The 12536-nt window shown below is 34.0% G+C and overlaps 1 protein-coding gene and 1 long non-coding RNA gene across 8 annotated transcripts in view; one reads left to right on the forward strand and one right to left on the reverse strand.

Moving 5' to 3' along the window:
* Positions 1-12536, forward strand: part of LOC125673214 (copine-3-like) — a 51750-nt gene that overhangs the window by 25127 nt on the left and 14087 nt on the right. The window lies entirely within an intron of this gene.
* LOC130055169 (uncharacterized) lies at positions 1535-8458 on the reverse strand. Its single transcript, XR_008803444.1, has 2 exons — positions 8143-8458; positions 1535-2035 (listed from the first exon to the last, which is right to left on the reverse strand). It is a non-coding gene; the product is annotated as an uncharacterized LOC130055169 (long non-coding RNA).

A 12536-nucleotide genomic window follows, 5' to 3' on the forward strand; every position in this document is an offset into this window, starting at 1 on the left:
TTTCAAAACAAATGATAAACTCTCTATAATGAGCTTCCGTCATGATGAATAGCCTTAATTTTTTATGAAACCTTCTAAAACATATTAGATTGTAGATTTTGATTATTTAAAGTGAAATACAAAATTTGGAGGAAAATCATGAATCAGTCCCTTTAACTTGACTGCCAAATCCGATTTTTATGCTCCACACCCTCCTTTGAAAAAAAGGGGGCATGTTGGTTTGCCCATGTTGGACCGTTGGTTGGTTTGTAAACCAAAAGTTGCCCATTAAATATCTAGAGAACCTCTATTGAGTGAATTGGCCCCTATCAATTTTAAGGTCACAAGATTACTGCGGAGATGAAAAAATATTGTCCATTCAATATCTTGTGAACCCTCTCCTCGATAGACTTTAAACTTGGTACCCCTAATGAATTTGAGGCTATAAGTTCAAAGGTCAGGTGTCACATTACTCCAGACATAAGAAAGCATTGTCTGCTCAATATTTGCTTGATAGACATCAGAATTGTTATTCATGTAAACCCAAAGAAGTCATTAATCATTTAATTTATTGATTTTAAAATCATGAGGTCAAAGGTTAGTGGTCAAACTTTTTCTGCACAGTAGAAAATATTGTCCCCTCAATATTTCAAGAACATTCTGCTGGATTGACTTCAAACTGTTGCTATGGAGTAGATAACCCCTATTGATATTGAGGTCACAAGATCAAACTATTCTGAACATAAAATGGTGTCCATTCAAAATCATGTGAACTTTTTGGTAGATAGACATGAAACTTGGTACATAGGTATCCCCAAAGTTTTGATATCATTATAGTCATTCTAAATTTAAAATTGACCTTTTCCAATATTGCCAAACAGGGGGATGCTTTTAAGCATCTCTTGTTTGTCTTTCAGTTTAACTGGTTAATTATTTACAGAGTAAAACTTCATCAGGAGCTAGTTATCTGTGCTTGACCATTTCTTTCACATATTCAGAATTGGTTTAATATTTTGTAACTTTGTAATGATAATAATAAAATTCATATAGCACCTTATATAAAACAAATTACTCTAGGGCACTTTACAAGGGTAGAGAAGAGGAATGCAACAATAAAACACAAATAAATGAGATTCAATGAGAGAATGACACAAGATCTTATATCTATAGAATTATCAAAACACTGTTTTTAAGATCGATAGCTTGCAGTTGTAATAATAAAGTGATGTTTACTAACATCCATCGTCAGATACCCACAACAGGTCTCGTCTTCTACATCACGCGTGAGGAGGAGATCAGTCGTAGGTATTCAACGATGACCAACATCCATCATCAGATACCCATAGCTGGTCTCGTCTTCTACATCACGCGTGATTAGAGGAGTAGATCAGGTATCCGACGATGACCAACATCCATCGTCAGATACCCACAGCTGGTCTCGTCTTCTACATCACGTGTGATTAGAGGAGGAGATCACTCGTAGGTATCTGACGATGACCAACATCTAAGAATGTTATTGAAACGCATAACATTTTGAAATGAAGGATTTATGAAATTCAATGTTTATGAATTATTTATTAACAGTATGTGCAATGCATGCACATTTACATTCAGAACTCTGTAACAATTTGAATGTCATAACTTGCATAACACTAAGTAATCACAGCTTACAGAATGCTAAAATATTCTATACTGTTTATGCAACAATTAAGTCAATAAAAAAGTTAAATATTGGTCTAGAACACACAATTTATCTATCCACCACACAATGGTTTCATAGCGATCATGTTCTCTGCACATGTCAATGGAAGTTGTAGCACCCCAAGAATAGCTTCACACACACCCTTCATTGGTTCTATGCACGCTGAGAATGGTAAGAGAAACACGTATAACCAGGCTATAAAGAAGGCTATAGGCCAGGCCAGGAACCACAGGATGAGGAACCACAGAATACCCCAGAGAATGCCGGGGCACAGGTCCCCGCCTTTACCGCTTCCTTCACCGCTTCCTTCCCCCTGACCCATTAAGGTGGCTCGTCAGTTTGCTGTGTGATTATCTGAAAAATGAAGACAGAAAAACATTTGTTATATTTGGTTGTTTCTTTTCGCATTTCCTAACTCAATTGATTCCAACATAATTATTTATTTTTTAAAATTGCATGTAACCTTCATACACACAACATCCATTCTTCACCGACACTCTTAAGTATGGGTTGTGCACTGTTCAGTATTGATAATTCTCTCATAGTCACCAGTGTGAGACCATCATCAACCATGTGAGACAGTCATGTGAGATTTTTCTGTCTTACACTGCTACGTCATTGATGATGTCGTTAATATGCATTTTGTATGATTTACATTACATGTAGAAGTAAAATAATCTTCAACTTTTGATTTGATATAGCTTTATAAGGGGCAGCCTTGGGATTTTAGTTTGCACATAAATAAATAAATGAGGATTTTGAAAGTTTTCGTTTTCTCAAAGCTCCTGTATCAATGCACTAAACAGGGGATAATATATGAGAAAAATATCCTTCATAATTTACTCGTGTGGGATAGGGAAATTCCACCTCTGGGACAAGGTTCACTGTTTGGGATTTAACAAGCCTCACTCCAAACTGCGAATCTTGTCCCCACAGTGGAATTTCCCAACACACACTCATCCTAATGAACGATGCTATGAATATTTTATACAGTATCTTAAATTCTGTCCAGCTCCTTTCATAGTCTTCACACTAGGACTAATATTTTGAAAATATTTTCTAAATTTTATATTGTGGGAAGTGAAGATTGAAAATGATAAGGAGGAATACTACACCAGAGAAATTTGATGTCTATGAAAAGTGGTGGGTATGTAATCTGAATTTTTTTTTAAACGAACCTGCAATCTACAGTTTAGCAGTCGAAGTGCTAACCTATTGAGCTACTTAACTAGGGAATTAAATCTAAAAGAAATAGACAAATATTGCTGATATTTGTAATTTCATTCATGTTTTAAAAGGAAGTCAGCCATTATGACAATGTAGGATATATCTCCTTAGCAGTCATGCACTCCAGGAATGGATAAATTTAATGGAGAAAATGGGGCCAAATTAGTTTTGCACTTTTAATGCACTCTAGCATGGTGGTTGTCAAAAATATATCACCTGTATCCAAAACAGTTTGCTATATTTCATCTTGTTGAGTGAACAGTAAGCAAACACCACTCTCCCATAGAAATCCACTAATAGTCAGATATAGCTCTAACTGTAAACAGTGAAGGAATCAAATGATTTAAATGGTTTACAAAGCTATTCATCTGTTCAGCACAATGCTTTTTCACTGCAATTTAGAATTTCTGGTGTATTGTTGGTATTCAGAGTGTTCGTACACCAGTTTGATGATTTTATTGTTTAAAATGAATGTATTTTTGAAATATGTGACACATGTTATATCGAAAACAGTTTATGCTGAAAAGCATCTGACCGTACTTAAATGTCCAAATTACGTCAATGGCAGAAAAACTTTCACGCCACACTGATTTTGTAATGAGCGACAGTGCATACAGTAGAATCGCGCTAATTTAGCAAATAAAATCCAAGTGATTGGAAAACTAGCTAAAGTCTTCAAGGAGCTGATGGAAAGATTAAACCCAATAAATCACATCCTCATTACAACACTAAAATTAATTACATTTTATGAAACATTAGCATAGATTGTATTTCATCCACATGAAATAATGAGAGAGAGAGAGAGAGAGAGAGAGAAAGGAAATTTGCATGATTATTTTTCACGAATATGAAATAATGAGAGGGAAAAAGAAAGAAATTTGCATGGAGTTTTTTACTCAAATGTATGCTTAAAAAATAGTACCCCAGTACATGTACCATTATATTATGCAAAAAGTACAAATGTATGTTAAAAAAAAGATAGTACATGTACTGTACGTTATATGCAACAGTACAATTACGTAACTATATCCTCACTCATTTGTTTTCCAAAGGGGCAGGGTTAAATTCCTACCAGTGTGTCAGGCGGTTATCAGAGGATTGTGGTGGGTGGTTGGCATGAAACACTACAACTCTGATATGAAATCCTGATATCAAATTTTGTCCGTTAAGTAGCTAGAAGTTTCTATAGTCATGAGCCCCAATATTTTTATTATTTCATTGTTGACTGAGCAACTTTAGATAACCATGTTGTCAGGGAATGTCAGAGGAAATCTTTTGTTGCTTCCCACTCGCCAGTGAAAAAATGATGAATCAACAAACCAGCCAAATTTTTTATACGTGTCTAAACAGCTTGACTTAATATTTGAGGAGATGGGAAAATTTAAGCAGAATGACATTTTTGGAATTTATAATAAAGGGTATTATGCAGTTTAACCAAATATCACTGGAAAGGCAAATCTCTCATTTCAGATCCCTTTAGAACATATTAGTATCTGTGTCCATTGTATCACATGGATCCAAAATTTGGATTCCAAAATCTAGATTTAATATTAAGCATCAGAGTGCTATCCATTTGAAAATAAAAAAAAAAAACAAGAACCAAAATATATATTAAAGATATATTCTAGCATACACATGGTGCTAAACTTGGAGTTTTTCACTATTATAAATCAAAATATGTATACGGTAGATATTACCTTAGATCTAGAGATACAAAATCAGCTTTCACGTATGATAATGCACAGTGGTACTGCTTTCAGGGCTTGAAGCTAACTTTTTATGTCACCATGCAGTCCAGCCAGACTGATGGGGTATAATTTTAACCAGTCCGCAGAAAAAATTACCAGTCCAACAGTTTTCCAGAAATAATCAAATATATTTTGTTGATATCATTAAAATGAAATTTAACTCATTATGCCTTAGACAATATTGTAACACTTAAATGTGGAATTTATATTTACGAATCAGATTCGTCCGGTTGATTAAACAGATCGAAGCATGCCAAATGTGTATGAAATTTCATATTAAGTATATTTTCCAAAATGATGCTTTAGAAAATTAACCAGTCCCATCAGACTGACTAAAACAAATGTCAGTCAGTCCGCCAGACTTTTAGCCAGTCACAGACTGACGGACATATGTTAATTTCGAGCCCTGACTTTAAGGTAGATATTACCTTAGATCTAGAGATACAAAATCAGCTTTCACGTATGATAATGCACAGTGGTACTGCTTTGAGGACGACAAAGAATTAACATCCCCAAAAGAATTCCCTTTATGGCAAGGTAAACTCTTTACTTTTCCACAAAACTAAACTTAACCTCCTTAAAAATTCCTCATAAAGATCTTAAATATATTAGATAATGTCTATGTACATAAGACTTATGAACCATTTCTAATGTAACTTGGGGTAAACTCAATTCTATATAGCAGTATTTTAAACCAAGATGATTATATAAGGTTATTTAAAAAAAATCCCTCTTGTAAAGATGTGAGAGTGATTACAAGTAAATTAAGAATAAAAGTGTTTGCTCATTGTTATCAAATGAAATGCGTAGGTACTGTAATCCAATGTCACCCTCATAATGTCCTACACATAAACTATTTATTGAAAATTATCAACATATGTTACTTCACTGTCCCGGTTATGATAAATTTTAATTAGGATATGACAATTTATTTAATGAACAATCGATATTGCTAATCTTGATTCAGAAGATTTTAATTCGGCAAAATATTTAATTTTTAAAATCAAAACTACATACCTGAAGTTTGTGCAATTTCTGAGGAATAAATGTCCTTGATAACAAAATTATAAAGAAACAGAGCTGCCAGAGTTCAAACAGTTCTAATTAATTAATACTACAGTATGTGCATACTAAACTTAAGTTTTTAAATTACTTCAGATTTTTTTTTTTCACTGGGTAACTATTATTTGTTGAACTTTAATTGTGCCAAATTAGGATATTAAGAAGGTTGTTACCCTACACATACACTCTATTTCCTTAAATGTACCGGCGTGTACTTACAATAACTGTTGCTGCACAGTGTTGAGAGGACACAGGGTAAATGATCTTAGAGTTCAGTGTGAGCATGAAGTGCTTGTTGTCGTTACATGGGATGCAGGATTTTGTCACCACCAGACCTGTTGCATAGTTACATTCTCTTAGAGCTAACAGGACAAGCCAACAGCTGTTGATTGTTCTATGACAAGCCAGTAGTTGTTAAATGTATGGATTATTATGTAAATGATATGCTGGGTTTTCTGAGCAGCGTGCCTTTGAATTAGATATGCTAGTATATGTGTATCACATTGAGTTGTACAATATAATCGTCTTTTGTGAATATCACTCTTATATCAATTAATATAGAGGAGGCAACAGAAAATTCAGAAAGGAATATGCTGCACATATGGTGTTACAGTGCAAACAGTGTACAAAAGTCAAAAATCGTTTATGTTTTTAAGGAGGTACATGTATATACAGTATAATTTGTCCAAACCGGCCTCTGAGTACTCCGGCGCTCTGTCAATTCCGGCCACAAAATATAGTCCCTAACATTTCTTTAACAAATCCTTTATTAATAATTCCCTGTACTCCGGATACTGCGTATTCTGTATTTCGGCCGGCTTACACAGTCCCAACTGCTATCAATTAACTTTAATTATCCTGTGTACTCCGGCCCCTCGATGATACACCACCCTATAATTGTTGCGGTCAATTGTATTTGGTGTACACAAGGTCCCAACTGCTCGTAATTAGCTCTAATTATCACATTTAAACCAGCCACCCCACGATGACCAACCTGTCGGTATTCAGTCGATCACACGCAGTGTTCACAAAGGGTGTCTCAAGGGAAGCCACAGGTAAGTAAAAGAGTGCAACTGGCGAGGAGTCGCGATCAGTTTAAAATAAAACCTGATTTTTAGGGGGTGCACTTTTCAATTATGACAGCACCACGCATGAGGTAATGGCGCTCCCCCTAACGACAGAGACGAGAACTGACATTAAAAGACAAAGTTCAATTAATCAATGAATTCGATACATTCTTGGAATGAAACAAAATCGGCAACAATCCCGTTATGTTTTCCAAAAGCAGGGTTTCCCCTCGTGGACTTCTCGGAGCTCTACGGCGAGTCAGACAGTGATGATATACAGTTAGTTAGCACAACTCGCCATGTCCGGTCGATCACTCGGCATTGCATTCGTTTCCATTTCACAAATTGAGACAGTTGAAAGCGATACATTTACAATGGAAGCTGGGAAAGACAAATTTTAAACGAACACAACACAAACTTGACGAACGTACATAATGTAGCACTTGATAACGGCGATGGTGTAGACGAAATCGACAATTTACCAACAGAAAATTGCGCGAATAATTCCCAGATTTTAAACTGTTTAATAAAAATTGAAACTTTTTCAAATGAGCACGACAATAAAACACTGCCATTTTTATTGTTACATTTTGAATTCTTTTGTGATATATTAAAACGTTAGCAATCATTACACACGTATGTATAGATAGTGAATACAAGGGAAGCAACTCTCATTATTGTCAACATTCTGCACTCCGGACTCTGTGCAAACCGGCCAATTTCTTTGGAACCACACATAGCCGGTTTAGACAGATTATACTGTATGTTGAACAGCAAAACATTTTGTTAAGGGGGTATACTACATCCTCATAATGGCTGACTTCCTTTTAAAATATGAATGAAAATATAAATATTAGCATTTTTTGTAAATTCTCCTTTTAAAGTTGATTGCCTAGCTGGGTAGGTCAATTGGCTGCTCTGTAGATCTAGCAGGGGTTTTAAAAAAATTTCAGATTACTTTCTACTAAAGCTGCATCTTTTATTTTATTTTATTTATTTTTGCTAAATAAAGTAAAATTTGAAAGTTCTTAATTTAAAATTTTATTGCACATATTCTCCACTTTGAATCCATATCAAATTTTTCTGGAGTATTATTCCTCCTGAAAACTGCATCAGGATCAATTTCTGCAATTGGTACCCCCACCCCCTATTACTGAATAGGTAGACTATAAACATCATTGTGGGTTCTGTAGTTAGCTTATCTGTGTATCTATACAGTTAATCAAGTGAAAATTACAGATTCTTGCATCATTTCTTCAAAATATTGAAATCTTCATTGCTGATTAATTAATTTTGGGATGGCTAATTGATTATTTATTTAATCAACTTGATACCTAAAAGTTAATTGTAATCTTACCGTAAAAGAAATTTGAAATTCGTACCACACTCCAGGTTTACGTTGTGCTTTTTAAATCTATCCCGATACTCCCAATTGTTGATGTTTACAGAATCACTATGACGATATTGCTCGTCAAGAGATTTATCTCTCATACAAACCCCACCCAAAAATTGACATAAACTGACTTGCCAGGACAAACAGTGATTTCACTTCAAAATAAAATGTGTAAATAGTCACAAGTAGACATTTTACCCCAGCTCCAATCCAATCAATGAGTGGTATGTGAAGGGTGATTTAGTAGCTTCAGTGATCAAGGAATTTATCATGCATGTCTTTAGGATAATAAACTATTCTAAATCCTTTACCTGTGAAGTTTAATGTGTCCATACATCTTTCATAAAACTTCTGTCACATGTCAGAGTGTATTCTATACAACCTCCAACTGAAGAATTTGTTTGATTCTAAATTTAAGGGTATATGTCCATGAGAATTAATCTGCTAGGCAACACTCATGGAAATTTTTTATTCTTTTACTATATATATAGGAAATTACTGGAAGAATATATAATTATTTATTAGTGTATGAAACTTGAGGCTTAGCCAATGCAAAGCTGAAAAATAAGTGTTAAGATATTAAATTTTGCAAATTTTAATACAAGTTCCTCATGTTGATGCAGACTCCATAGCTAATTCTTGATGAACAATCCACAAACTATACACTCTCTAAGTAAACATTCATTACAAGAAGGAGGAACTAGTCGATGTTCAGATTTGACATTTGATTTAATTGTCATGACATTGCTTGAAGGGCATTAAGACCAAGGAATTTAAAGAGAAAAAAAGAACCATTTTTTTTGTCGGGGTCATATAACAATTCATAGAAATTGACATTCTAGCCTTATACACTCAACACATGGAATTTGCTTGTGACCCATAGAACAGTCGTGACCTTGACAGAATTATTTGGGAAAGTTCAAGGTCACTTGACGCAAAGTCTGATTTTGTATGAATAAAGTTCTGTAGAAAGAAATACCCATTTGTATGAACTAAAGATTGTCGTGAATTAATAAGAAGGATAAATCGGGGATTGTACGGGATACAAAAATACCAGAACTGCCATGGTTTTATAACTGGAGTTTATGTGTTCTAGTCATCAGCTAGCTAGACTATAGCTGAAACTTTCACTGTATGTTTAAATAAATGATACACTACATTATAAATAATATGTATACGGTGTGACCGTTGAGATGAGCGAAGACCCATGATATCTTACAACACGACTTTAGGCATTTCATTTAACGCGGGAAATATAACGCGGTTGATGTAAACAGTGTACTGTGATGTCACCATTAGCTGAAATATTTTTTTCTTTCAAACCAATCAATTATCCACAATAAAACGTACGAAGGTATGGGAAAGCTTGTTTGGGATTTAAAATCATTTGTGGTACTTTCCAAACTATTTATTTGTTTTATCTATGGGGTTGTCAATGAAGTATACCGCAGTGACAGCGACATTTTTCCGAAGGCATTATGGGTAGTCCCCATCATTTTTCAGCTGATGAAGAGCAAACCACGTGACTCAATTGCGTAATCATTGGAGCGAGCTCGTCGCGTGGCTTCGTGACACGAGCTTTGCTCGCTGTTGAAACGAATTCAACACCTAATATATGAATTTGTGGTTTTGCAAAAATATGATATAAAAGCAAAATAGCTTCAATTTCCAATGAGCAGTTCAAGTTCAAAATTTCTAGTTTTTACTGCCAGATGAGGTAGAAATTTTTACAAATGGCAGGGATATGGAATCAGTGTCTTATGAGAGTTTATTTCTCTTTTATTGGAAAACTTTGTTTGTTTGATATTCGTAGGATTGGTTAACTATATATCGTTAACCGATTGGTGATTGTATTATCTGCCATAATACTATCCATCTCATTGCGATCCAGCCTCACCCTCCAACACCTCCCAAATGCACCAACATAGTGAAGTTGAAGTGTGTTGTAGTAACATACATATGCTCCGTATGGGACGTATGGGTTGTCCCATGGTTTAAAAATAAATAAATAAGGAGCATCGTGTACCAACACATCTGATGACTGTGGTAGTGTCTTTTGATGGCCGCGGACACATACATGTGGTCGTATGTCATAAATCATAATGAAGTAAAGAAGTAACTTTAGTATATTTATTAAAACTAAATAAAAAGTAAAAAATTAATAAAATAAATTATATTTTTTATTAATTCAATAATTTTAATAATAATTTTTTATTTAATTTAATTTATTAAATAAGTAAATTAAAAAAAAAATTTTTTTTTTTAATAAACTGTAAATTAAATATTTAAAATAGTTTTTATTTATTTGGATTTTAATAGAAGGTAATAATTAGTAATATTAGTAACAGGTAATAGTAATAGGGATGTAGGTATGTATATATACATGTGAAATAATTAAAATATAAGCAGAAAAGAATTAGGGTAGGGTCACCAAAGAAAATTTTGATAATAGAGTGCCACTAGTTATTAGTTGTTAATCATAAATTATGCCAGACAACAAGGTGTTGAAGGGTGAGGCTGGATCGCAATGAGATGGATAGTATTATGGCAGATAATACAATCACCAATCGGTTAACGATATATAGTTAACCAATCCTACAAACATCAAACAAACAAAGCTTCAATTTCCAATGAGCAGTTCAAGTTCAAAATTTCTAGTTTTAACTGCCAGATGAGGTAGAGATTTTTACAGATGGCAGGAATATGGAATCAGTGTCTTATGAGAGTTTATTTCTCTTTTATTGGAAAACTTTTGAATGAAAATGGACGAGTGAGTCTAGCAAGGCTGAATTAGGTCAAATTTGTAAAACCTTCAATAGTTATTGTTTGCTCTCTCTTCTTAAAGACATTGTGTACATTTCGGGATCAGGTGTAATTTTTTTTGGAATATAAATGTTGATCTAGTAATCTTAAGAATGAGCCAACTTGGCAATGAGATTTCTCATGATCGATACAGGGTTTGCATGTACTTTGTATGTACATGAAAATGTGAAAATAATGAACAATGATCAATCTCATAACTCCTATAAGCAAATTACAGAATAGAGAGTTGGGCAAACACGGACCCCGGGACATACCAGAGGCGGGATCAGGTGCCTAGGAGGAGGCTGTGTACACGAGGTCAACGAGTGCTTTGTTATGAATGGATTGTAACAACATGTCCTTTTTGTAACCAAGGAATATCAATTAGCTACGCACTGAAAATGCATTTGTTTAACTATTGTTTAGTTAACTCTTTCAAATATCGAGCTTGTAAGTACATAACTTGACGAATCATTTTGTTAATATACTGCGTGTGTGATATAGATCAATTGTAATGCTATTTTGGAAGATTATCTGAGAGAAAATTGTTTACTTTTTCAATTGGATTAATATTTTCAAAGTTTGCAAATAGTCATTCTTGTTTTCATTATCTCATCAGATCATAAAATCAGTCACGAATGGAATTTTCAAGATTATAGAATACAAAATTTTCATTAAGAATTCATCTTGAATGAAGCAAGTTTTCCAGATTTATTTCAAAAGGAAGTCTTAGCATTCTGGGAGTATTGCTTAGCAATAATACATAGTTCCATACCAGAGGCAAAAAGTATTGGACCGCAACAATATTCGAAGTTCATTATGACACTAAGGTCATGGTAATAGGGAAGATATAGGGAAACCAGGATAGGAATGGTTGGATATAAACTCACGGTACTATTCAGGTACAAAGACTAGACCAAGAAAACTTCAAAATTGATCTGTAACTAGTTATGGCAAAGCAATCATGGTGTACTGAATATCAAATGAATATCTGTAAACACAACAACAAAAAAGTTAGGAAAATTGACAGTTCATGCTATTTTTCTTAGCCTAAGGGCCATAACTTAGTGAAAAATCAATGGACCGAGATGAAATTCAAACTTGATCTGTAACTTGTCATGGCAAAGCAATGTACCAAATATCAAATGAATATCTGAACACACAATCAAAGAAAGTCTGGAAAACTGATAATTCATATTATTTTTTTCTAAGTCCAAGGGCCATAACTTAGTGAAAAATCTACAGAGTGAAACGAAATTTAAACTTGATCTGTAACTTGTTATGGCAAAGCAATGTACCAAATATCAAATGAATATCTGCAAGAACATTTAAAAAAGACTGATGGAGCGTAAACCTAAAGTCCCCTTCGACTTCGTCGGTAGGGGACTAATAAATGTTTGTATTCGGCTAACGGGAAAATGAAAACCATGGAAGCACAAAATATATTTTCATAATTAAATTTTCGTCTGCAAAAAACATGTGGGCCTAGTCAGTTTTTTATATTTCAAAATAACATTACATTTTTTCCTGCTACATCCATGAAAACGCAAACTTTA

Source organism: Ostrea edulis, chromosome 1, assembly GCF_947568905.1.
Source record: "Ostrea edulis chromosome 1, xbOstEdul1.1, whole genome shotgun sequence".
Lineage (NCBI taxonomy): Eukaryota > Metazoa > Mollusca > Bivalvia > Ostreida > Ostreidae > Ostrea > Ostrea edulis.